Source organism: Fulmarus glacialis, unplaced genomic scaffold, assembly GCF_000690835.1.
Source record: "Fulmarus glacialis isolate BGI_N327 unplaced genomic scaffold, ASM69083v1 scaffold5486, whole genome shotgun sequence".
NCBI lineage: Eukaryota > Metazoa > Chordata > Aves > Procellariiformes > Procellariidae > Fulmarus > Fulmarus glacialis.
Window position 1 is genome coordinate 7,464 of NW_009218637.1, and position 27,348 is coordinate 34,811.

At 38.7% G+C, this 27,348-nt stretch overlaps 1 protein-coding gene across 2 annotated transcripts in view; it reads left to right on the forward strand.

Annotated features, from left to right (window-relative positions):
- The first annotated feature begins 17,886 nt into the window (after positions 1 to 17,886).
- CD36 (CD36 molecule (thrombospondin receptor)) overlaps positions 17,887 to 27,348 on the forward strand; it is a 35,719-nt gene continuing 26,257 nt past the window's right edge. For both annotated transcript variants that reach the window (XM_009580085.1, XM_009580086.1), the window contains exon 1: positions 17,887 to 17,901. The gene's annotated coding sequence lies outside the window, so the exon portion shown is untranslated. The remainder of the gene's footprint in view (positions 17,902 to 27,348) is intronic.

A 27,348-nucleotide genomic window follows, 5' to 3' on the forward strand; every position in this document is an offset into this window, starting at 1 on the left:
GTAAGAACAGTTTAGTTCACGCGTGCCTTAAGAAAAAAACCTGGATCTTGTGTTCCAGCTCTGCGAAGGAAAAGAAGCAGGTTTCAGCACTGGAGTAAATGAAGTGGAAAACTCTAAAAAGGAATAACATAATGAGGCCCTCATATAGTCAAAAAGATCCCAGTCGCTTTTCTCCTTGGTCAAGACACAGAGTAAGAGCCCTGGCCTCATTGCCAGATGTTACAATATTTCATCCTTAAATACATGCACAGCACTCACTCTCTGCTCTAGTCCAAGTCACTCTGCTTCTTATACTTATGTATACATTTATCCCCAGTGCTAGTGTGAAGAAGGAAATTACCCTCAAGAGGATTTGGGGCCCAAATCTAGACATTTAGTGGATTCAGTGAGGTTAGGAGGTTAGTCACTTCAGCTCCCCCCTGCAGTTTATAGAAAGCAGAGGACGACTAAAGTCCCAAAGATCCGAATTGCTTCTCCAGCTTCCTGACTTTCTCCAAAGACCAGAGTGGGAGATTAATTTAGCTAAGCTAGTGATGCCTGGGGTACCTTTAGCCACTATTTAGACATCACAACCATCCTAAAAAACTTCATTCACCTAAGGCCTCTAGGAGTCTGTTGATACTGCCAAATAAAAAGGGATCAGAACCAAATGAGGACCACTGAGGCCAAGTGGCACTGAGTGTCCTATATCCACAGTGCTAGAACTGGTTGGAGTGGTTCAAAACAGTCAAGGAACTGTTGCACTGAGAAGTGCTAAACATAGACAGTGCTCACACTCCCTCTTCAGGCTACCCTTTCTTCTCTTTATAGACATACTGGTCTATGGTCTTGGTGCCTGAATTTCTTCTGTTAGAGTGTACATACTCAAAGCTGCTGAGATATAAGGTGGAGTCTTAAGCTTGGTGAATCAGGTAGGAGAAAACCATTAATACCTGATCCTTTCGGTATCCCCTGAGCAGCACTATGACAAAAGACCATCTGTTATTCAGAGGTGAGTGGGGAAGTGTGAATTGATTCAAATCTTGAAATGGGGGTGATCTTGACTACAATCCCACTTAGGAGGAACAACTGCCCATGGAGGAGTCCATCTCCATAGTTGAGAGTTCATGGTTAAACATCCTATGTTGAATGAGGCATGTATCTAACCTACATTGCCTTTCTTCTGCCTTTCTTGCTTGGATAAGCTATGCAGCTGTTCCCTTGTCTGTGCTTTATAGGAGGGACACGCAGTTCATGCTAGGAACTACATGAGACGTTAAAAATTAATTTGGAACATTGCAACACTTAAGTGTGTTATGGAGGTATGGAGTTGAGCAACTTGCAAGTGTCACTCAGGAAATCTGTGAGAGGTGTATTCAAACTGAGTGGATTAATTAAAGGAATCACAAAGAGTTTCTTCATGAACACAGTTGAATGAAAGTTGAGCATGCTACTTGTTTGAATATCTCATTTGATTCTGAATTACAAAACAGAGCCACATGGGATGCTTAATAGTAGAGTGAAGTTTTTCACTGTTACAGGGTTTTTTTCAGAGGGACTCACAAATACAGTTAGTCAAGAGTCTCGAGCCTCTAAGAGTGTGGCTTTTGTGGTGAATTTTAAATTTTATTTCCTATTTAGGTTTTCTTAGAAGAGGAAGAGAAAAATCCTACAAGAATGAGTGAAGTATTCAGGAAATATTCTGGTAGCCTTCAAATGAGCCATTAATATTCACATTAATATTCACAAATCAACTTTTTTTTCCAATTTGTTGTTCTCTTTTTTACTATTATTTAACCCTTTAAAAGCTAAAAGAACTTTTATTTCATTTAAAATAGATCCTTCTTCTATACGACTAATAATTCTCTTTCTGTACCCCACTATTAGTTTTCTCTCCTACCAATAGCTATTCATATTGTCTTTACCTATCATCTCCCAATTTTTAGGTTTCTTTCTACAAAGAAATCAGGCTTTCTCCAAAGTAGTTTGTATTATTTTTCTGCACAATAGCATGTTTTCCTAATGTTTTCCTTATTCTTTTTTGTATTGCAGTAGTAATCCCCTTGTCCTCTTTCCCTGATGTTTTGTTACTTATTTTCACTGACCTCAGTGAATCGCTCTGAGTTCACATAGTCACGCTTCCTTTAGTTTTGATTCCTGAAAAGGATCTCAGGATTTCTGGCCAAGATAACTGACTGTTATATCAGTCCCTGATGGGAAGGATGCTATAAATGTAGCAGAGACATTAATAATGAAATGTGGTGACAGGATCACCAGAAGCTCTTTCAGACCCTGGCTATGCAAAATATCCTCTGGACTTTTTCCGCTAGAATATCTTCTCCCACTTGCCATCCTCTTGCCTTTGAGCTCCCTGGTGCCCAATACTTTGATTCTTGATCTGATCCCAGAAATATCAAACAAGCATCTGAAGGGTCAAAGGCTGGAAGAAGCACTAAAGAAGGAAGAGAGTGCCAGTGTGAGGTACATAAGAAGGTACAGAATTGGCTCCGTTCGAGGAAAGGGAACAGGGAATTAGGCTTCCCTATACTGTGGGGATTAAGTTCCAGTTTAGAGGCACACCTACACAACAAAGAAACATTGGCGTGCCAAATAGCTAGCAGCAATCAGAACATCTGCGTACAAGACCTACCCTGCCAAATATTTGTATCTCATAATTTTCTTTAGTCCAACTACTTTTCAGACTACCCCAAAGTGAAATGAGTTGAAATGACAGAAGGATGCCTGCAGAAGAAACAAGTTCTCAGCAGTGGAACAAGTGAGCAAAAGAGACCAAAAAATGTTCATAAAGATCATCTTGCTATCAGCTTTCTCCTGTTTACCCCTAGAACTGCTGCTCTGTTCTGCTCAACTGTGCCATTTTACTCATCATAACTGGGAGATAATCATAACTGAGAAACAAAAAGCTCATTTTACTCAGTTTAATTTCAGCGGCCAGGACTGAACCAATCAGATGTAAAGTCAGACTCCTTGGTATTACATGAAATATCTAATTTTCATAAGGTTGTAAAAACAAAAGAACAAGATCAAACTAAAAGTCCATCTAGCCTAGTATCCCGAACACTGGCAAATAGGAAATGCCTACAGAATACTATAAGAGAGATTTCTCTTGAGTAATCCCCCAGCCTATAGCAGGCTGTAGCTTACTGACAAAGAGCTTTTTGTACTAAATAGCTTTAAACAGATTTTTTTTCAAGAATCCTTTTCAGTTACTTTCTGAACCCAAGTAAATTAATAGCAGCAAGTAATTCTATAGCTTAACTGTGTAAAGGCACGCCTCTTTTTGTATTGTATCTATTTTTGCCTCTTTTTGGTTTGGTTTTTTTTGTTGCTGTTGGTTTTTATTCCACTTTAAGGGGTTTCATTCCTTTATTGGAAGAAAGAACAATTCACTTTTATCATGCTACTTCCAGAACTTTGTCATGTCTTACCTCAGCAGTCTTTTTTGCAGGATAAAAAATTCAATGCAGTTCCCAACATTATGTTTGCTATTTATTTTGACTGTTATTCAGAGGACATTCTCATGGAACCGTCCAAAATCTCATCACTCAGATTCCTGACTGATAACAGTTCAATTCCAGCAATTTTAAGACTGTCACTTCACTTGTATTTTCGGAAAAAAACATTGCATAGTTTTTTAATGTCATAAGACTTTTCTGCAAATCTTCACACTCAGTTTTCATATTTCCTACCTAAATAAGTTTTTATTACCACTAAATTTGTCAAGTCATTATTCCTCGTCTTTGCCTAATCTTTAAAATTTTGCTGACCTCCATGAGCCCCAGCACAAAAATCTGTGGAATTCCCCTGCTGATCTCCCAGCTTTGTTAAAATCATTAAAAAACCTGATTACTTCCTCTTGCTGTCTGTTGCCTATCTTTTGTGCAGTTCTTCATTTAAGGATTTTCCTTCTCATGCTTTGCCACAATGGTTTCTTCAGGAACATTTGATGGATGATTGTGTTGAACAACTTTTTCAAATTGAAGTGACTACATACACAGGATTTCCCATGTCCACTTTTGCTTGTTTCTTCAAAGAAAACTCTGAGGCATGACTTTCCTTGAAAAAGGGGAGGCCTTTATTAACTCTTCCCTGGTATTTACCTATTTCCTTGAGTTATGTTACAGCAGAGTTCACATCATCTCCCAGCTTCAAATTAACAAAGACATTTTCTGAGTACTAAGTAAGATGGATTGGTATCAGACTACTACGTTAGATACTTGCATATGGACCTGGAAGACTGGATATTCAAAAACATGGTCAGCCTTCTAAAAAAAATTCAAACCATTTAACAATTTAAATAAAGATCCGCTCAACTTCAGCTACTTAAATTTTAGGTAAGAAGCTAAGAACAAGAAACATAAGTAGTCCCAGAGGCAGTGCTTCATATTCTGACATAGGATTGAATTATAGTGGGCATGGTGGTGTTGGGTTAACGGTTGGACTTGATGATCTTAGAGGTCTTTTCCAACCTTAATGATTCTATGATTCTATGATTCTATAAATGAGATTTTGATGCTTTCAGGCTCCAGAACAGGCTGTAGGAGTGGGATCCATTATGCTGGGATATACACCTCAGTGAATGGATGAACCTAAACCCGGGTACCAGGTTGTTGTGCTCCTGGCAAAAGTGGTTTCCTTTCGTGTAGGAGTCTGGCAGTTAAGGATGTAATGTTGGAGACTGGAGATCAAAGTTCGGATTCTTTCTCAGCCTGTCCCATTTCGCTTCTTTGCTGTCCAAAACACCATGCTGTAGAACAGCAGGGGGGAAGCTGGGACTTAACCATCATACAGCCAAGTCAAAATATTCCAGTGACAAGAATCCAAGATTTTAGAATAGCTGTGAAGAAGTTCTCCTTGGCAGAAGACGACATGGTTACTAACAGGAGATGACTGCCTATTTTTACCACCTTATCAAACCTTTCCCAATTTTGCATTGCTGTGGGCTTCCTTTCCTCTTAAGTTTTCTGTGCAGCCCTTCTCTTTCAGGTCTCTGCTCAGAGCAGCTGTCTTTGGCGGTAAAACCACTGTGCTTACATGTTAAGGTTGAGGATTCTTGTATTTTTTTGATGAAGGTTTTATTAAGGTCCATGCTTACGTGTCTATGTTACTCTAACAGTGGTAAAGTGCAGTAATTTCCAGTTGAATGTGTTATATCTTGCTTTGTAGCTGGGCCTCTCCTCTGCACCTTTTCCTCTTTCCTTCCTCCCTTCTACCTGCCTGTCTGGACTGCTGCCCAGCAGCCCTTGCTACGGGTTGAAATGTGTCCCGGATTGCCAGTGGTGCTGGTGCACTTTCCCAGAATGTTACTCATCTCCACCGGGAAACTGAGAACCTCGCAGGCACCACCATCCAGATAAGCTCTGCTTAGTGATTCTAATTGCAGCTCTAAAGTTATGAGTTGTTTCTTCTGCATGCTTTCAGTTGTTGGTAATATTACTATAATCATTGTATCTCACTGATTTAAAGTAGAACAATATTATCTTGATCCTCTACCCGTATAATTTAGACTGAATTCTAAACAATGGATTAATCCTCTACCGTTTTGATTTATTTCTAAGACCAGAACTATAAAAGATATATGTTCCAGAGCTTTTCTGCACTGTATTTTTAACACCTTCTACTCCACGTAAAGCAGAATAAGCTAAAAGCTCTTTACGATGACATGGAATACTGTAGGATAACACCTACCTGTCCTGGCTCAGATAGAGAATTTTTCTGTTAATCATTTGTCATCATGTTTTTTCCAGGCTATGTTTCAATTCTGAGAGACTTTGAACACTTTTTATTGTGTCCCTTCTCAGATAAACTCCTGTTGCCAGAGAGGATTTCAGTACTTTGCCTTACAATTGATCTTTTGAGTAAGTAAGGTGAGGATTTGTTTAAGTGTATTAATTTGACATTCTGACTGAATTGGAGAAATCCCAATCAGTTACTCACTGCACTAGGTGTTGGACTTACTATTGTGGATTGAAACTTCTACCCCAGCCAAAAATAAGATATTTTCCTACACACAAGGGACACAAGGACATATTGGTATGTTTCTCAAAAGGTGATTGCATTTATTGCACAAGTTTTTGTCTATACAAACAGGGTTTATGGGCTTATAATTTTGATCTATATAATTTGGCATAGAAATCGCAACTTAGACACCCCAAATAAAATTTTTCATTTCAGCAATTGCCCACAGCTCTTGCTGAAGTAAAAAAGTGCCTAGCTTCTCTTTACCAATCAAACCTGAATACAGAACAGATTCTTCAACCATAGGTCATGTAACTGAGCTTTCCGTTTTCTTCAAACATAAATAAAGTACAGAGAACAGCAAAATGCCAGTTCTCGCCTCCACCTCCCATCTCCTCAACGCATACGTATTCAGAGGTGACCCCAGCTGCAGATAAACAAAACTCAAACTGTGTTGGAGCACCCTATTAGCATTAACTCTTCATGCTGACTATGAGAGAGAAAGCATCTATTAAGTCAGCTTTTGTTCCTATCTGCCCAGCCTCACCTGCTTCAGTGGTTTCTTTATCACTGCTATCAGGAAAACGATCATCTGAAGCAGGTGTGTTAAAGTGGGAGGGAAGGAAGGATGGGATTTGCAGTCATCAGTCAGAGCTGTCAGTTCAGCCCAACTTTTATATTTAGTTGAAAGCATGACTTGGGATATGAGGAGAAACGGTTTAGACGATGTGGAAACCTTGGAGCATAATAACATATTTAATGCTGTTGAGCAGTTCAGTTATGACTTATTTTAATTAAACAAACACAATAAGAGAGTTTGAAAAGAGTAATGATGACAGTGGCATGTCATGAAAAACAGATACTCCTGGAAGCTCTCATGACATGACAAAATGAATATAACTTCAAAATTCTGTTCATTCCCTTAGCAAAATACTAGGATTTACAATGAAAACATGCATGTATCTATTTGTCACGCATGGATGCAAACTAATCTTTTCACGACAGTTGCAAACAGTTGTATTATCATCAAAATTAGTATGAACTGACTTGTGATAATACATCTATAAATACACTTGCTTAATTAAAGTATTAGTAAATACTTCTTGCAAGCAGTTTTATTGCTATTAGAAGAGCTTTTTCCACATACAAACACAGCCTACACTGAAGATGTTCGATTTCAGCTACTGCTTTTATAGGTTTGTTTTTCCATCAAGCCTTGAGCTGAAGTTGAATTAATCTTTTTAAATAGGACTATATTAAATCACCTACAATTATCGATTTAGGCAGTAATTGCAAGTGACAGAATTTCTAATTGCTAGATGGATGACAAAACACTAGAAATAGACAATGCACAAAAAAACAATTGAGAAATCCTCACTCACGCTTGATCTCAACAACTGAGACAAGGTGAGGCCTGTCTGCTTGATGATTAAGGGCTGTCTTCCTCGTTTTGTTCGCGTACTTCTCTGTGTGGAGAAACCCTGTGACACTGGGGAATCACCAACAGAACATTTTACTCATAAGCATTTTACTCATAATTGGATTTCATTCACTTTTATTCAGAACATTTTAAAAGAATAACTGGTTCCTTAGATGCTGTTGAAATAGCTGCAATCTCCAGAACATTTTCTTACTTTTTTAGTTAAATTATTGCCAGAAAATCAGTGCAAGGTTAGAAGAATCAGAAGTGCTAATCCATCAAAACAAGGCTGTTTATAGAACATTTATTATAACAATTTCCTGCATTTGTGTGATTAGAAATCTGTAGGAAAAGGAGTTCATTTTCAAGGACGTTCAGAAGTGGTGTCCAAAAGTCTTCTGAGTAAAAAAAAAAAAAGTTGAAACACAGAACCCCCCACTGAAATGTAACAGATCTTCAGTGAAACCAAAGGCGGGAATCTGCCTCTCCAGGCACTTTATGAAAGTCTGTAATAATGTATTTTAAGTAAACATATATGACTTATTTAAGAAGCACTAAGACAGCACTGTAAAAACCGGATTCCTTTCTGTGTATAAGTCTCAAATTATTACCACTCTGTTAGAGTTACGGAAAACAGGAAATCTAGTTAAAATTATTTGCTCTCAAGAATTATGTAATAATAATATATTTTAATATTTTAAAAGTAGTTACTAGAGTTCCCTCAAGCATTGATAACGTCTTGCAAAAATTGGAAATTTTCAACACACACAACCCCACCACACCCCCCAGGAATAATAAGTTAATCTTGCTAGAATTAGGAGACTGGTTTCACTGCAAAAATATCTTTTTTTCTCCTGTTTTTTGCTATAGCTATAATAGCTAGAAACTTTTTTACAGAAATGAAAGCTGAGATACTCATACTAACACTTGACTCTATAAATAGGAGTTTAACCATGCCAAACATTGTAAGATCCACAGTAAAATGATGAGCCTATTGGGTAATGCTGATAAAAGTCAAAGTTACCTGAAGTATTTCTGTTGGTTTACTCTTTTATATGTCCACAATGATATTTTTATTTTTATTTTTTTTGTGTATTTAGTTTACGTGGCAAGGTTATTGTAGCTGGAGGGGGGAGGCTGCAGGGGGTGGCTTCTGTGAGAAGCTGCTGGAAGCTGTCCCCATGTCTGACAGAGCTCCAAGATGGACCCATCGCTGGCCAAAGCTGAGCCAATTAGCGACAGTGGTAGCACCTCTGTGATAACACCTTTAAGAAAGGGTAAAAAAAAAGCTGTGCAACAGCTGTGAGAGAGAGGAGTGAGAATATGTGAGAGAAACAGCCCTGCAGACACCAAGGTCAGTGAGGAAGGAGGGGAGGAGGTGCTCCAGGTGCCGGAGCAGAGATTCCTCTGCAGCCTGCGGTGAAGACCATGGTGAGGCAGGCTGTGCCCCTGCAGCCGTGGAGGGTGAACGGTGGAGCAGATATCCACCTGCAGCCCGTGGAGGGCCCCATGCCCGAGTAGGTGGATGTGCCCAAAGAGGGTTGTGACTCTGTGGAGTGCCCGTGTTGGAGCAGGCTCCTGGCAGGACCTGTGGACCCGTGAAGAGAGGAGCCCATGCAGGAGCAGGTTTTCTGGCAGGACCTGTGGCCCTGCAGGGGATCCATGCTGGAGCAGTCTGTTCCTGAAGGACTGCACCCATGGAAAGGACCCACACTGGAGCACTTTGTGAAGAACTGCAGCCCGTAGGAACGACCCATATTGGAGAAATTCATGAAGGACTGTATCCCATGGGAGGGACCGCATAATGGAGCAAGGCAAGAGTGTGAGGAGGAAGGAGTGGCAGAGATGAAGTGCTATGAATGGATCACAACCCCCATTCCCCATCCCTCTGGGCCGCTGGGGGGAGGAGGTAGAAGAGTTGGGAGTGAATTTGAGCCTGGGAAGAAGGTGTGGGGGGGGACTTGGGTTTAGATTTGTTCTTATTTCTCATTATCCTACTCTGTTTAATTGGCAAGAAATTAAATTAATTTCCCTAAGACAAGTCTGTTTTGCCCATGACTATAATTGGTAAGTGATCTCCATGTCCTTATCTCAACCCATGAGCTTTTCATTGTCCATTCGAGGGAGGAGGAGTTATAGAGCAGCTTGGCAGGCACCTGGCAGCCAGCCAAGGTCAACCCACCACACTTGCTTAGTTTTTTGTTTTCTTTGTTATTTTTAGTATCTCTTTTGAATCTTTACTTTTCTCCTAATTCCCTTCCACAACATAGTCATGCTTGAGGATTGTTAGTCTATTTGTTGTCAAGTCTCTTGAGGCTGTACAGATAGTACTTCTTAAGTCTGGTTCTCCCTTATTAACATCAGAGTTTCCTTTACCCTTTTACATACTCTTTGGAGTTGAAAATTGCCTCGCAGCTTTCCTACAATTAGGTATTGTTTATACGTGCCTGGAACAAAATGATTAAAAATGAAAAGAGAAGCCAAGTATCTTTGGGCTACTGGCCTCTGAATAGTCATTCCTGGCACTTATTTAAGTATGACTTGTGCAACGTCAAGATCTGTCTCAATCCCAATATGTTTCTTGCTCTTGACTCCTTACTTTCCGGCATCGCATCAGCTGCTATTCTTCCCACAATTTCTGCCAGAGCCATTAGAGACCCAAAGTGCACGTGTGGTTCCAAGTCCTCACAAAGTGCAAGAAGCATTCTTGTGACATTTTGTTCAGTATCTTCCTAATTTAACATGGATCAGTGTCCATTACAGCTGCCCAGTAGGGCAGATAGTCTTTGAGCACGAGATACAGACATTTCCATTCTTCACACTGGAGTCTGCATTCTGACCCTGATAATAATGCAAATATCAGAGGATTTTGAACACAAGTTGTTATTTGGGCTTCTCATTAATTAGAAAGTCTGCATATTCCATAAAGGAAAAGTTCATTCAGATGTTTAAGCTTGCAAACTTTGAAATAAAAGAATGTTTATTCTAGATATAAATAGATCAAATTCTTAATGCTCATCAATTCACAGGGGAACACTGCCTTAAGGAAGCAAGGACAGTCCAGGCACTCGTATACCTTGTTAAAGGAGCCTTTATTTCTGAAATGTAACGACCAGATCAGTGAAGCTTATAGCTTGTATATAAAAGCTTAAAAGATAAAAGTTGTAAGTGGTAAATTCATATATTAGGATGCTAATGTTAATGGTATTCTCTGATGATATACCTGTGGCCCAATTTTTAAAATAACGTATTTTGAGTGGTTTTATTTTTTTAGAGTATGTTTTCTACTGAGTTTAGCTTCAGACGCAAAGGCTGAGGAGCTGGGCATGAGCTATTCAATGAAAAATTTAGTTTTCTTGAATTTCATGTTGCTTTCTCATTTTTGGAAGAAAAAAAATGGTAAGTTCCAGTTCTTTGGGACAGCAGCCTGTTGCCTGATTGTGATATCGTGCCTCCTTTCATCTAGCAGTGTACATGACTTGTGCTTGCTAAGGTAGAAAGTAACTGTTTGTCAGTCCTTTGTAAAGCCTATGGCTTTACTTGATGCATCCTTCCTATGTCCTTGAAGATATATTTTGTAAATCAAGAACTCCCAGACAGAGATGTTCCAAGAAAGGATGTGCTGAAACACACATGGGGTGTACTGGAAGTCAATGCTCGTTCAAAAGACATGTGGCGTGCTCAACCTTACATTTTCATCAAAAGGTGTTGTTTTACAGATACGGCATTTGTGTTTGGAAAATACAAATGAGAGGCCAAAGAAATGAAAGCTAATTAAAGTCTGCTGAGATGAAAAACAAATGCTAAGGATCATCCCAGTAGGAGAGGAGCTAAGCACTGTGAGTGTCCTGCTGGGAACACTCCAGCTGACTCTGGTGGGCAAAATTCTGGGTTATGTGGCTAAAAAAATGACAGGAAGTCTTTTCGCTTCTGTTTTAAGAGATAGCAGAGAACTATCCACCTGAGCAATCTAGATCTGAGATTTATATTTTTTGATTATTAAAAATAATTGCTATTTGGCAAGATCGAAATAATCTAAAACAACTTTATTTTTCACTGCGTAGACACTGTATAAACAAACATGGCAGTTCCATTTTTTAAGTAACCAGCAATTTTTTATTTTAAAAGTTTTTTGGCAATGCTAGTATCTCTGTTTTGGGGAATATGGTAATTTCAACTAAAAGGGATCTGATTTTCCAAAGGACAAATAGCAGTCTTCATAAATCATCTATGTAAATTTGAAAGCATCCGGTATAATTTGTGACTTTCGAGAATAACACTTTTAGAATTCATGTACGTTAGGATATTGCAGTGTTTGGTTTACAGAAGTAAAGCAGAGATGCTGTTTTCAGCCATGACGAGACTTAAAGAAAATACATGGAAATAAAAGGGCTTTATTTCTGAAAAACTGGTTAGTACCACAGAACTACTGATTTTCCACTGCCTTATATTTATGTAACTTCATTACTTTGCTGATGTAAATTCTTTTGGATTCCTGTGATCTGTCACTTGGTCCAGCTCCTATTTCTGAATGGCTCCGATTATGTCCAGACTCAGTTGGAGAAGAGGACGATTGCTGTCACCAATTCTGGGCATGTAGGCAGCAGGCCTAGGCACCTGGCCTAGGAAAAATTCCTCCTCTGACATTTTGCTTTGAGACACGGGAGTTTGCAGTCTCACCACCTAGACTCCGCACGGATGCCAGCTCTCCCAGCTTCCCTGCAGGCTCTGCAGGGACTCGCTGTGAACGCTCAGTTACCCGAGTAAATCCGGCAGGGATGGGTTGTCATTAAACAAGGAGCTACGCCACTTTGTAGTTTCTAAATTCAGACTAACTTTTAACTCTTGAACATGCATAAAAAGTATAAACACTGTATAAATTTCTCTTTACATTTTTATTCATGACTTTAGAGACTGTTAGGCTCTCTATTAACAAAAAGCAGGTAGAACACTACTTTCAAGGGCTCTGAATCTTTATAAACTCTAAAAGTCCATTTCTCATGTCAGAGACTGAACCACTGAACTCTTCAGGAGCTATTTTGATTTTTCATTTAAAAAAAATAATCTTGCTATCCTACTCTTTTACTTGAAGTGTCAATTACAGCGAAGACTGCTGTTGTAGTTTCTGAACAGAAATGCAACATGCTGCAATATATCCCGTCTTTTCTTGTTATTAGAGATGCCATACAGAAAGACATAGGTGTCAAATATTTGTCAGTGTAATACTTTTTCATTAATATAACTCAGCATTGCATGGTGTGTCTAGATTAGTATGCTCTTTGCTAAACCTTAATATTGAACTAATTTATATCTTAATATCTAATTAATTAAGAGCCATAATTATTTAATTCATATGATGGCTCCTTTATGTGCCTCTAAAACTGCTTGAAGAAAACCACTGATTGGGATTCCATCAGCACTTCACGAAGCTTAGGCTTCGTGCATTGCAAGCACAGAGTGTTTGACAAGTTTTAATTGTTAATCAATTGTGTATTAAATTAATTTTTACTAATTACAATGTGCTGGAATAAAGAATATAATAATAAATGAGAATAAAAAACTTAATGAATCAGATAGAATAGGACAACCTGATGTTGTGATTATTTAATAGAGAGCAATAATGAGCTCTTTGAACTGTGATGAAATTCACACTGAGCAAAACCCAGGAACAATGCCCATAGGCTGTTTGAATTCAAGTTATGTCACTGTATCAAGTCTTGCTAACTACAGTCACTGTTTCAGGACAAAACTCTCCCCATACCAGAATCAAATAAGTCCAAATTACAAAATGAGGATGAGACCAGGTCAGATGAAAATTATATTGTCATTTTATTTGTTTCTGCTCCTTTCTAATGCCTCACAAAGTTGAATACAGGTTATTTCTGAAATCCTGAAAATCCTTCAAGATCTTTGGAGTGCATCCTTGCATGCCTTTTTGCGGGTGTTATATTGAATAATACCCCTGTTTTTTTGCTTAGGGAAAAAGGAGAAACTTTATCTCACAACGGGAAATATTCTGAGCTAAATTTTTGCAGAGCAATAGACACTTGCGGCAGGTAGCTCATGAGAGCTACTTTTAATTTATCATATAGTAAGGATGAGAGGACTCAAGTCCTAGAAAGGCATATTTTTCTCTGTAGACTGTGAAGGGATTCTGGGTAGACATTCAGATGTATACAATGTGGACAACTAAGTGTGGAAAGAAGAATCCTACCCAGAATGGCAGTTTATTACTTTTGCTTTACAAAATGTGTATTGATTCAGAATGCACTAAAGATTTTTCAGAAAAAAAAACAATGCTATGGTCTGCTGCATGATTTTTGTTGATTTGTGGGTTTTTTTTTTTAATTAAGATCTGTTAACTTTTAGTCCTGAAAAAATTTACTGAAGTTCACACACAGGAAGCAGTGCACTAGCTCAGTTCTAGGATGCTTGAGGGCTACACATCACCTTCACAACAGGGAACAACAATAGCATGAAAATTTCCTGCAGTAAGGTGGAAGATGTCACATATATAGTTAAAGACTGGTTTATGCTGGATTGTGATCCTTAGAGTTTTAAGATCCAAACAAGATATATTTTCAGGTGATCCAGAAAGATCTGGAAGTGAAATCAGGTGATGTGTTGAGTCAACACATTTGCGTTGGGTCTATACTTCGGAAGTTGCTCTTGTCCCGTCTATAGAGTGTGCACTGGACACATACCCATGTGAATTAAACATGAAGTATCAAAATGGTATTTAGATGAGACATAGTTCTAAAAGTAGAAATCTGTTCATGGATGAATTTCATCATAAGAAAAAGAAGGCTACATAGAAATGCCGTAGCCACATTAAAGAGGGCTGTAGCACCTCAGAAAGCACCTCAGTTTAAGCAATACACTAAGCGTGGCAACATGCCAAAGAAATAGGTCTATATTACTGCCCCATTCTTCAGGTGAGGAACCTGAATGGTATGAAAAGTATGGCTTGGTTAAGGCTGCGTGGGGAATCATAACACAATTTCAAAGGTCTATGTAGGCACAAATCCTCCCAACCACATGCATTTCAGTGAAACACACATGGAAGTTTCCAAGGAAAAGGTGGTATTTTTCAGGGTGTTTGCATGATGGAAAATGCCAATAGGCAAGGTTGCAAGAGGCAGAAGAGCTCAGCTACACACTAAGTTTCCGAAGACATTCTTTGAAATTGAAACAAGGCACCTGCATGTGTGTTCATGTGTACATGCAAGCATGTATAAATGTTAAATATTTCTTGGGTCAAAAATGGAATATTATTGACCTTAGAGAAGAGGGCTTTCGCATTTTACTTGGGTGTAAATATCCACAGGAAAATATGTTCTCATGTTTACTATCCAAGAAAAAAAAAGACCCTCTCAAGCCTCACCAATTCATGCGGCAACATGTGCCTGTTGTGCCAAGATGGAGATTCTTGTCATTACATGCAGAGGAGGAATCAAAATACCGGGATCTCCTGTCTCCAAATGGCAAAGAAGTTGTCTTTTACTAGTTTTTTTTATAAGCCTAATGGATGAGAGCCGTCTGCCAGGAAAGCTGGTGGGAGGCCATGAAAAATCATCTCCACTGCAGTTGTTTCTGTCTGTTATGAGGAGATTCGTACACATTACAGACACTATTTAGGCATGTGTACATCAGAATCACAGACATTAAAACTATAGACATGATAGGTAAACTGACAGGTATCAGGTGATAGATGTCGATGGTGTTTGATCAAGATACTGGCACGCAGTACACGGACTTTGGAAAATACAATGTTCAGTAAGACACAGAATGTGTAACTGTTGTTGAAACAGTTCTCACACGTAGAAGTACAGTGGGAAAAAACCTTCCCTATTGCGTGAAAGTGCAGTGCTGAGGTGAGCACTTCTGTCTGCACATCCCAGACTTTTAGCGGTACTGTTCTGATACGGTCAAGATTTATCCTCTGAGGGGAGGTGGGCAGACAGCCTGATAGCAAGGCTTAGGGAAAGGGACAGAAGTCCCTGTTAGAATCTGGCAGCTGAGAAAAGGAATTGTGAAAGAAAGACTGGCAAAAACCTAACTAGAAAACCACTAACAGAGCAGAGTGCGGCATGGAAGAAATGGTTGCCAGAAGCTGGAGGGACTTAGCATTTATATGTCTGTAATCCTGTGGCTGTTACTGCCCAGAAAGTCTTGGGAGTGTCATGCTGAATCCTCTCCAATACCATTTTGGGAATCTGATAAGTGACTATTGTTACTTTTTACCTAAAACAGAGCAGCCTGAGTATAATTAGACGAAGGGTGTGCCCTCGGCCACAAACACGCCTGGGGTGTTTCATGTTGTGATGGCATGTTTACAATTCTGTAATCGTTATCCTATGTAATTTTAAGGATTGTTTTTAAACGCTAAACACTAACGAGTGCCCTGACTTCTGAAAGCATAAGAAAGAGGTGAAGGATACATCCCATTTCCTTTCTAGCTGTTGTGGGGTGGAAGGAAGGGCACGGCACTGGTTCTGGTAGTCCAGTATGCCTGCTCTGCCACCCAACCTGTCCGACCCCGCATTCAGAGAAGCCTGAGTTGTTCCCAGCCTCAGATCCTCTCTCAGTTCTGCTGCAGGTAAGCCGAGGACGCGGTTCGCTTTTCCTTACCTGGCACATCTGCTTCTTTGTGTATGGGCAAAGCTGTTCAATATTAATTTTCTTAGGAGTGGGAGGGCTTCAAAAAGAGTGCCGAATGACAGCTGGGCAGGGAAAGGATAATGGGCAGGAATACTACAGGCTTTACTGTTCTGAGGCTTTAGGGAGGAACAAGAACACATTACAGGATTAATTTACCAAACTTAAATTATTATTTATAATTAACCTTTTCAGGTAAGATTCATCTGTGTACCAAAGAGCACGGATAAATCTGGCTTTTGGTTGCAACCAGCTTTTTGATTAACTGATAGTGTGAGGTTATATACCAGGACTGCAGGCAGACGGAGAAGAAGGGCAGTAAGAGAAGAAAGAAAAAAGTATCATGGGAGATTTTGGGAAACAAAAATGTTAATGGCAGGGGACAAGGACAGAATTGATGGAAATCTGTTAACTCTGGAAGTGGGGAAAAAAAACTAGAGGATAATCCAGTGGGGGAGGAGACAGACCAGAGCAGATGCTTGGTGGAGGAGTGGACTGCTGAGATGATAGGGTGGAAGGTGGGAGAGATATACAGAGAGCTGGAGGAGGGAGGAGGTTCTTGGGGAAGGAAACAGGAGTAAAAGGAAGCACATGTAAAAAGGAAGGCAGAAGGGAAGTCTGGCAACAAGCTGGAGGCTGCAGCTGCGAAAGCCACACAGGAAGCAATCAACGGGACTCCAAGAAGACCAAAGGTAGAACAACAGCATTTACATAAGAGGATAGGTCAGAAAATATCCAGATTAATGGAAATTTCAGGAATATTTTTGTTTCCTTCCTTTCCCTTGTCGCTTCATTTTCTGACTGACTTTAGAGAAGGAGAAACTTCATAGAAAGCCAGGCAGAGGCTTATGCCATGGGATGCCTCTTGAGTTAGTATGTGTGGGACGTAGCTTTATAGCTCCTGTCATACTGACTCACCCCGGGGTCCTGTTAACCCTCTGGGACAGCTTTTATCTTAATTATGAAAGGCAGGTAGGTAGGCTGCTCACTGTTGCTCTTTGTTGTAACTGTCTGGAAGGAGGTGCCTCAATCCGCTGTTCAAATAAAAAAATTAATACAGTGCTTAAAACTTTAATACTTTAATAGTTTTTAAAAAGTATTTTAAACAGTTCATCACTGCTATGGTAAAAGGATCTAGCAAGGATCTAAAAGGACGGGCAGAGGAAGCTGTAGCACTGTCACTTGGCTCAGATGTTCATTTAGACAACAAAGTTCTGAACCAAAGCCTGTGGAAATCGTTAGAAAGGGTCCCATGAATTTGAATGGCTGTGTTCACAGCTGTGATCCCTCGTTCTAACCTGTCTCTGTGCTTTGTGTAAATAAGTATAATAAGCTCAAATCTGAAGAGTTATCTCTATGAAACTCCTTACCCGGCTTCCAGTGTGTTTTGAGGATTAACTGGGATTAGACTGTGTTTGCAAAGACTTATTGCAAAGAGCAAAGTCAATTAAGCTTGTTCTGGATTGGCAACAGGGACCTGATACATTGCCTCCAAGTGCTGGGCTATAGCAGAGGGTGAAGAGATCAGAGGCAGAGGCTGGCGTTGAAAGGATTTCACAGAACTGGTATTTCTTGCAAAGCCTAAGTGTGAAAGAGTATTATCTTTGGCTCAGGGGTCTTATAATTCCTTATCACTTGAGACAGTTTAGCTACCAAGGAGTTTGAAAGGTCTCGGCAACTTTCTATGTCTCTTTGTGGCTGATGAAAGATCAACTGACGCGTAGGGCACTGGGCAGCCAGGGTTGCTATAGGGTTACTACAGCAACGTGATTTTTCCGTGAATCAGGAGCTTATTTAGCAGGCTCTTCTGCGGCTCTCCAGTTCCTGGTGGCAAGAGTAGTGAGAGCAGCTCTCCCTCCATACAGGTATGTGACCCCGCCCCTGGACTAAATGCAGTTTCTCAGCACACAGTTGGACATTGTATTCGTTTCTTGTGAGCGTACTATTGCACTTGACACTTTATAACTCTAAGAAGAGCCCATTCACTAAAATTTAGAAAGAGTAAATATACCGATAATCAAATTATTTCACTTGCATATTAATATCCAGGTAATATTTAATATATTGCTAATATTTCACTGTACATTGCAATTAAAAATGAATGTATTCATATTTTAAACTGTAACAAGTGTATATAATCATTTGTCAGTGAATCATTATATTATATATAAAAGTCTATTATATAAAGGATTATATACATTTATTATAAAAAATAAATAAGAATGAAGAGAAATATCAAGTGTATGGCTGATCATAAAATGCATATGTTTTTATAAGTGTGTTATAAATGATCACCTGAAAATACTATAGTAATTGTTCATTATAGGAAAAGGCATATATGTGCATTTCTGTGTAGATTTAAAATTATAATTTATGTCCAGTAAAGATGCTGATGTAACATATCTTAAATTAATTTTAATATGTAAGTCCTGAGATCAGCTCAATAAATATAGCATAGTCATGTAAATACTAATAACTTGTGCTGTTTTAGTGATCTGATTCTCTTTAACAACTGATACAATAACTATGATATTAACTCAGTGATTTTTTTTTTTACTTGGCAAAAATGTCACGTTCATTAAAAATGTGTAGCCTGTAGTTGTCTAGTTTTGGGGATCTTTTTCCTGTCCTCAAGTGATACTTCAGAAGCATTTATATAATTGGCACAACCAGGAAAATGATAAGAAATGTAGCGTTTTTCACTTAAATTATTATATTTTGGAACTACTTTTTATGTAACTGATAGTTATATGCATATTTCTGTAACATGGTTTCATTTGAAAGAATAATGCCCTATCTTAGCATCAGAAAATGACATAATTTGAGAAGTTCGGGCTATCTTAGGTATTAGTTGCCTGCTTCATTCACTGCTAGTGCACAGAAATCACCACTAGTACTTTTTCTAATGCTCTGTTCTTCATAGTTGTTAATGTTCTTCTCTTAATATGCAATAATACTACACAAATTTTCCTCATCTCTCAAGACCTCCAGCTGCTGCCAAGGTATGTCTTGTGGCAAGGGTGATTTTATTTTTCAGTTGTTTTTTTTTTGTGTGTGTGTTATCTACGTTTTATACTTTTACTGAAGAAATGAAGAAAAATATGAAAAAGGAAAAATTCCTTTTTTGTCACACACACAAGAGTAGCACATTAGCACTTAGAATAAAGAAGAGGAAAAAGCTCCTTTCGTATAAGAAAATTTGTATAATAACTTTTTTGTTTAATAAAGTAGTTTAAATAAAGCCTAGCTCACCAGATCCATGGGGAAAGGCTATAAAAGGTGAAAAACTCCATGGCAGTTGGCACATGTTTTCTTGAAACTGTCTGAGTATTGCTTCCTCACCCAGACTGGCAGGCAAGACCCACACGCTCTGTACCTCGCTGCCAGCTGGAGGGGACAATCTGCTTTTCTGAGAGCGTTTCCATCAGCTCCGTGCTGCCACTTCTGTCGTCTGTGTGATTTCCCCTGAGGGAGAAAGCTTAATCAGGAAGGGCTTTGGTCTGTATTAATTCTCCAGATGATTTTCTATGTCGCCCTTTCTTTTGGTAGAAAACATACGTCTCGCTGGCAGAGGCCTGGATCTCCTGGTACCATCCCAGCCACCGATTCTGATTCTCAAAGTGGGGCTGGGGAACTGTCCCAGGACATGGGGTTGGTTAAGTAAAGCTTTCTTCTTGTGCTGACCTGATGAAGAGCAGGATTTTTTCTGGCAGTAGGCTCATGGTTTGGCTTTAATACCTTGTGTTTGAGGCTGAACTGAATTCCCGGGGAAGATCTTCTGCACGTTGCTCAGACCAAGGGCATGTCTCCAGGTCTGGAACATGCGAACTGAAAGAAAAAGTTGTCAATTATTTGACAGGTCTCCAACTCTTGAGAAGTCACCAAAAAGTTGACCTTAAACTTACCTCTTCATTAATTGGAAAAATCCTTGTACGTATGTTGTTCTTAATTATTACACAGACAAAATTATGGTGTAGCTGGCAGGCAAAAGCTAACATAAGGACTACCCAGTCATTCACCAAAGCCACTGCCATTGTCTGTTTGGGATGATTCACTATGGTGACTATTTCTCAACCAGGTATTGCACCAGTGAAGGAGTTTTGAATTACTCCATTATTCTGTGACTTCTGAGCCAAGAAGAGTTTTGCAAGAAGTGGAATATATCCAAGTAGGGACAAGATTTATTAAATTTCTCTTGATTTTCAAAAGATGTCTGCTTTCAAAATTTTTCTCCCCTACCATTGGAGCCTCCTCTCTGTGCCCTCCTTAGGTTTCTGTGCCCTCCTTACATCTCTAACATTAACAGACTGACCCAGCCCTTCAGGTAACAGATTTTTATGGCTCTTTGTTGCTTCAGACTCACCCAGAAGCCTAAGTTGTTATATTACAGTTTCTGTATTGGGTTCAGTTCTATGAAGTTCCTTCCTGTCTATGTTCTGAGTGAGTCTCACGTGAACCCACAGAAGTGGAATAATCAAAGTTGGCTCTATCCCTGCCTCACTTGTGCTTTCTTCACCTCATTCCCCTGCTAAAATAATTTGAAAATAATTTTTAGAAGTGATTTTGAGGACTGAGAAAGGCAGCAGCTAATGCATGCCACGGTCAGCGAAGAAGAGCTCAGAATCAATATTTCTGGGGAAAAAATGAACTGAAGCAGCTGCTGGGTCTTCCATCATCCACTTTTCCTTTAAAGAACCTAGTTACAATGACAGAGAAACTCATCACTGGCAGGAGCCAAATATATCACACTGTTTCCACTGTTATGCTGCCAAGTTGGCTTGAGCCAATGGTATTTTAGGATGTTTTCCGTGTCATCGGAACACATTGAGAATCACAAGGGACAGCACCTTATGTCCTAAGACTTCACAGAGCTGGGAAAACTACAGTTGGGAGTCATTAGTGGGTAATGAAGGAGCTACACAGCAGTTTGGAATGAGTCTTCCAAGCTCTTGTGATGGGAAATCAGGTATTAATGCATGTTTGGGAGGATCTTTTTTCAGGGGGCTGAAGTCTGCTTTATATGAGTGGTTGGAGTATGCCTCAGGGCATACACTGGAAAGCCTTGAAAGCCAACACATCTGCAGTAAAAGTCTGTGGTGCGAGGTGGGCAAAAAAATGCTACACCACCTCTGCAATCTTTGGCCAAACTTTCCATTAATGTCAGGTGGTAAATATTCTGAAGTTTTCTCGTTGCATTTTCTTCTTGCTTCACAACTTGTTTGCACTTACCAGAACCTTGTATAGCTGTCCTGGTATTGTCAGTATGGTGCACTGATGAGGGGAAGAGCTGAAAGACCTTTCTGGGGAGTCTGAGTGGAGTTGTTCTAACATTAACCTTCTAAAAGTTAGATGTCTAACTTAAATGAGTCATTTAGATCCTCTGTAGTTAAAGGAGAGACATCCTGATGTCCAAAGGACGTAACACACCCTTGCCTAAGATAAGCATTTAAGGTAGATGGGATGAGTCCATGGAAGTGCTCATACTTCTCCATTGAGAGGAGGAGAAACCAATTCATCTTCCTTAGGCCAGATGCTTACTTTTTGCCTAGATAAAGTTATTTGAAACAAATATTTGAGTTAACTTTAAACAAGAAAATAATTATTGCTATGAAACTATGTCTTTCTTTTCTTTTAGGTCCTTAGAGATAAGATATTAAAAGCAAAACTGAAACAACTGAAATATCTTGATACTTCCTTCTTTTAAAGAGAGGTGACTACTCTGCCACATAACGCTGTTCTCTCCCATGGCTTTTGGAAAATTAGGTGGTAGAAAATAGCAGTCACAGTGAGAGTACCCGAAACAAAGACAGTGAACATATCATTTAGGAAAAAAAATATTAGTTCTGTATTATTATTTTTATAATTTGGGTGTTATATATTCAAGTTCTTTATAGGCAGTACTTGAAGATAGGCCATGTTCACTCTAGGGGAGGCTCTTATGCAATAGAAGTGAAGTAAATTGTTGAGGCTGGTCTGGGTGGGTAGTTCATGTGCTGCTTCTTATTTATTATATGATGAAGTGATACACAGAAGGTTTTCATATCCATAGGAAATCAAACTGCCTTTCATGAATACAAAATTTCACTCCCTATAAAGGAACACCTCCTAGTATCTCCAAGACATGCGAAGGGACAGAAGTCTCATCCAGCTGGTGGCATATTGCACGTTTTCTTCTGTAGGTGATTCATATTCCTCATTCTCCTCCTCAGTAGAACTAAGTGCACATGAGTGAACCTGAGTGTGTTGAATCAGAAAGAGCTGATTTGGGGACAGGAGCCACATGTTCTTATTTTTTTGTGGGTTTTTTTGAATGCTTTAAATCTTTTACTACTGAGTGAGATACAACCCTTCTTCTGGGACTTAATAACTGTGGAGAAGCCAGAGAGGACCACTGAGTGGTGGCAACAGGATTTTGGGTAGGGAGTGTGGAAGCCACATAAGATGATGCTAATAGAATAAGCCGGATAAACAATAAATCTGTGCTTTTACTTGCCATAGAAAGGAGGTAAACATAATTCCTCACACCTTTATTTCAAAATAGGAAGAGTACTCAAAAGATTACAGAAAATCGTGTTTTGAATGCTGAGAACATTAACCTCATCTTCTGCCTCAGGGCTTGGCACTTTGCCTAACAACTAGAAGGTTTTTTTTGTTTGTTTGTTTTTTAAAGGTTAGTGTCCTCTGAAACACTCAGAGGGTGCAAAAGTATAGAAAGGAGTTTCCTGGAGTTTTCTAATCTGCTTGCTAACCTCAGCCACATCTCCACATCTGACAAGGGATTAATGTTAAGATTAGTTTTTACAAGTTTCATAATAGGCAGGTGAAGAAAAACCCTGAGAGTGCAATGATTCTGGAAACACGGGAATATAAAATCATGCTCTGCTGTACTGTACATCAGAGAATCCCCACAGGAATGTGGGAACATTTATGTGGGCATCCTCAAAATTCAAATTATATGTACCATAAAGGTATGTCATCCCCTCATGGAAGGGATCTTAACGTAAAAAAAAAAAGGGGAGGCACTGAGTGTTTAGGAATCGTGGGGCATATAGAAAGATGATAACTCTCCTCATTTGTTCCCTCTGTGTTTAGAAAGCACCCCAAAGAAAGTGATTTCCAAAAGGCCCCGCTATGAGATGTCTAGAAAAGCCAGGAATCACATTCATCTCTTCAGCATTTTCTTGTCAGTAGTATGTTTATTCCAGGAAATGTGGGTGGACTTCATTTGGAGTTAACAACTGCATTTTTCTTTTTCTGCTTCCTATGGTTTTCTGTGTCTTCATCAAGCATGTGAGTGTCATTTACACTATTTCTCTTTCTCAACAGTTTCTCCTTGTGGGGTAGTTTGTCTGTTCACGCACCACTGGGGACTCCAAAGAAGTACATAATTTTTTGCTTTTTCTGTCATCGCTCTGTATTTTCTCCCCTGTAACCTCTGAACTCTGATATGAAGCCGGAGAACACAGAAGGACCGTTAAGTACTTATGGTTTGGTTCTGTTTGTTTTAAGAAACAGAAATGACTGATATCCAAAAGTGCACAGCTTCTTTCTTAGCTTCAAATCCCTGTAGCTGGTTTCTGCAGTTGAACCTGGCAGTCCTCATTTCACTGCCAAGCACTGCCTGCTAGAAGAGATTTTGCTTATGTAGGACAATAATAGGATATCATAAGTCACAAAATTAGCTGATACAACTCAGCATGTATATGTTGAAAACTGAGCTTCATTACATCTGCTTTAGTGCCTTTAGGTTTCCAGCAAAAAGACAGCAGTAGATATTTTCCTCCCTTAGGAATGGTGCACACTGAATGCCATACGATGGAAACGGAGAAAATCAGCATGGTAGGGAACGTCGCCGTGGGCAGGTGTGAGTAACTGCAGTTACTTCCTCTTAGAAGCGACAACTGAGCAGTGAAGAAGGCAGTGCAGCCTGGGAGGAAATCTGGGGGATCCCGAACAAGAGCATCCTCAAGAGACCATCGTACAAAGAGATGTCCAATAGAAATAATTAAGGATAATATTCATAAAAGTAGTGCATGGGAACCATAGTGTGGAGGACTGCTTCTTTCAGCGGTTAAACTCCACCCTTTAATTAGAGAATAGAGGAAAGCAAATTTACTGCTTTTTTCAAGGATGTGAAACTGGAGTTAGTCAGGGTCACCAACTTTCCTTGGCAGCGAGCCTTGTACAAAGACTATCCTACAGGTTGCTTTCAAAGGACCAGGCTCACTTTCACTCTTGCTTTCACTACGAGGAGACAAAACCTCAAATCATCATCCACCTTAGATTTACTTAGCAGAAGTAGATTAGAAGAAGAGAGCTTTTTCCACAAAAGCTTAACTTTCAGATACGGTGATATCAAAAACAGAATAGTAAACTATCAGTCAAAACACATAGCAAATACTAAACATGTGGATCACAAACTATTCAGTGCTATACCCTGAAAGTCTGACCTGAGAATCTATTTTTAGGAATATTTTCTTTCTTATAATTAAATAAGTCAAATATAAATCACCTCCTCTTGCTGCTGCCAGAAGAATCTTTTAAAACAATCCATTCATTTAATTCACCTGGGATGAGGAGGTATTTAAAAAATATTTGTGCAAAAGCTTGCCAAACTGATTATTGTTAATTATTAGTAGACAGTGTGCTGGGGTGACACTTCGGTCTGCACAGGTGTTAGTGTAAAAATAACTGATTTTTAGATACATTAAGAAAAAGAAACTTCTGGGATGAAGTTCACTGAACTTGCAGTAAAAGAGGAAGAGCCTTAGGACTTCGAGAGGAAATGTTGTAATCCAACCTGTGAAAAAAAAATCCCTTTAAAAAATATTCTGACATTTCCTGATTTTTATTACTTGAAAATATACTATCCTGTAGTAGTAATATACTACTACAATGATTAAGCTGCAAAGGTGTTTAGCCTGTATTTTGACAGAGAATGACTGCAATAGTATTTATACAGCAGGGCATGCTATATAGCAAAGAATATTTGAAAATATTCTGTATCTTAAAGAAGCTGTCAGGAACTGGTTAGTCATAACTTACTAATATGAGCAGTTTTAAAGCAAATGGATATTAGAGAAGAAGTGACCAGGAACCAAATAAGTAAGTTACCCTTTTGTCTCCTTGACCTTTGACTCACTTGGATCAAAATTTGACAAAGATTGCAGCTGCTAAGTATATTACCACGAGATGTAGGTAGTGGCTTTTAGTCAGACTGTAAAAATAACGCCCCCCCCAAGCACTAATACAACTTAACTTTTTCTTCCGTCAAAAAGATAAAGAGGGAACTGACGTCTCTTGGAATATATAAACACTCCCTCAGAGTTTAGAGGCTATATGCTTGGTGGGGAGATTTAGCTGCTTGTCTCTCGTAACTTGATGCAAGTCATGTGTTAAGTACTTGTACATTCAGCTGAAAAGTCAGTTGCCCTTATTCAAGGTGAGTCATATGATACAACGTTTAAAATCAGAGGGTTTTCCTCAGAAATATTTTTTAAATCAGTTTGTGGAAAGCTCTTGAAAATATTTATTTGTAGTATAAAATAAAATGACAGGATTTTGCAAAGCTGTTTACAAGAAACAGTGAAATTTTACATGTATTAGTGAAATGCTTTGTTACTATGTTAGCAATGGTATTTTATGTTCGGTATTGCTGGCTTTCCCATGTCTTTTGATATTTAATATTCTTGGAGCTACAGTTCCGGAGACATGAATTTATAAGAAATGCATCTTTTTAAAGTGATATTTGTAGCACTTAATATTGCAGATAAAAACCTCGAAACTATGATTTCAAAGTATGTCAAAGATTAAAAAAAAAAAAAAAAAGCAGAAATAACCTCTTCCCTGCAAATGTATCTCTTAATAATTTCAGGATTTTTAATCCCACTATCTGACCGTGGAGAAACTGGAATTATGTTTAAAGAAACACCATGGTTTTGGGTTGAAACTCTTAATAGGAATTTTCAAAATTCATTTTAATTTTCACTAAACACACTGCTTCTTCCCCATGTAGTTGCCCTCATTTAGGGCAATAAATCTGATTCCCTGTCAGAATTGAAGTAATGCCCTGTCAAGCAATGTTTTAAAATTACTATTAGAGCTGGAGAAATTAAGAAAATACAGAAAATATTCTTTGATTTTTATAAGGGTTGCTTTAAACTGACATGTACAGAAGTGTAAGCTAAGTAGGGAAGAAAAAGTTTGATAATATTTTGCATCTTTCCTCCTATTCAGTTGCTTATAACTTGTCTTTTCAGAGATTTGAATGGACCATTTCCATTGTCAATATTCTATTAAGGACATTTGAAACAGTAGTATAAAGTACATACCCAACACTCTAAATGAGATTAATATTCTTATTAATCCTGTAGTCCAATCTAATTTTAATTGATACTATAGTCTCATAGACAATATCTGATTTTGTTATGGTACTTTCTATTCTGCTTAAGGTAAATTATTTTCACTTGAATATGAATTCCCAGACACAACTGCATTCTTATTGGAAATTTCTACTTTAATCTTCATATTTTACATTCAGTTGTGATAGATGAGAATAGCTTGTTGAATTCTATGTGAAATTGAGTGTTATGTTGTGAGTGCACTTCACTGCAGTTGTGTAATGGATAATTTGAATTGCATAAATTGAGATATGTCTAGACTGCTATTGCTTTGTGTTTGGTGGGAGAAGAGTGAATATTTTACAGTTTGCAAAAGCTTGGAATAGACACAAATTATTAGCAGCCAGTTGCTTTCTAGCTGTTTATTGCTAGTGCTCATGAGAGATACCTAATCTGCCTAACACAAAAAAAATCCGTTGGAACAGCTTGTAGAAACTTAGATGGAAATGTATTTCAGTGGAAGGTGTATATCTGTTGAATTTGAAAAGCTTCAGTATGTAAGCCAAGAAAAAATGTCTGCCAATGTCTAAAAGCCCTCTTTAAACCTTTAGGGAAGAGATAATTTCCATTTTTAATTTTAAAATGTGTTTCCACACTTTAAAAAAAAAACCTGCTAGAATAGATAGCATTGGGGAAAAAATCAACCTGAAATATGTACTTTTCAGAATCTGATTTCATTGAGAATTTCTGTTTCTCCTTAGATTTGTTACGATGTGTAGCAGCTGTCAGATTTTTAAATCCCCACATCACTTATCCAATGAGTTGCACAGCAGTATTACAGTTCTGCTTTTGCCAGACTAAAGATCCTGATCTGAACATATCTGCAAAGATATGAGAGTTGGTCCTGGTGACTTGCACTTATATGTTCTTCAGGTCTAATGAATTTCTAACTCGAGTTTACTTTGAAGTTTG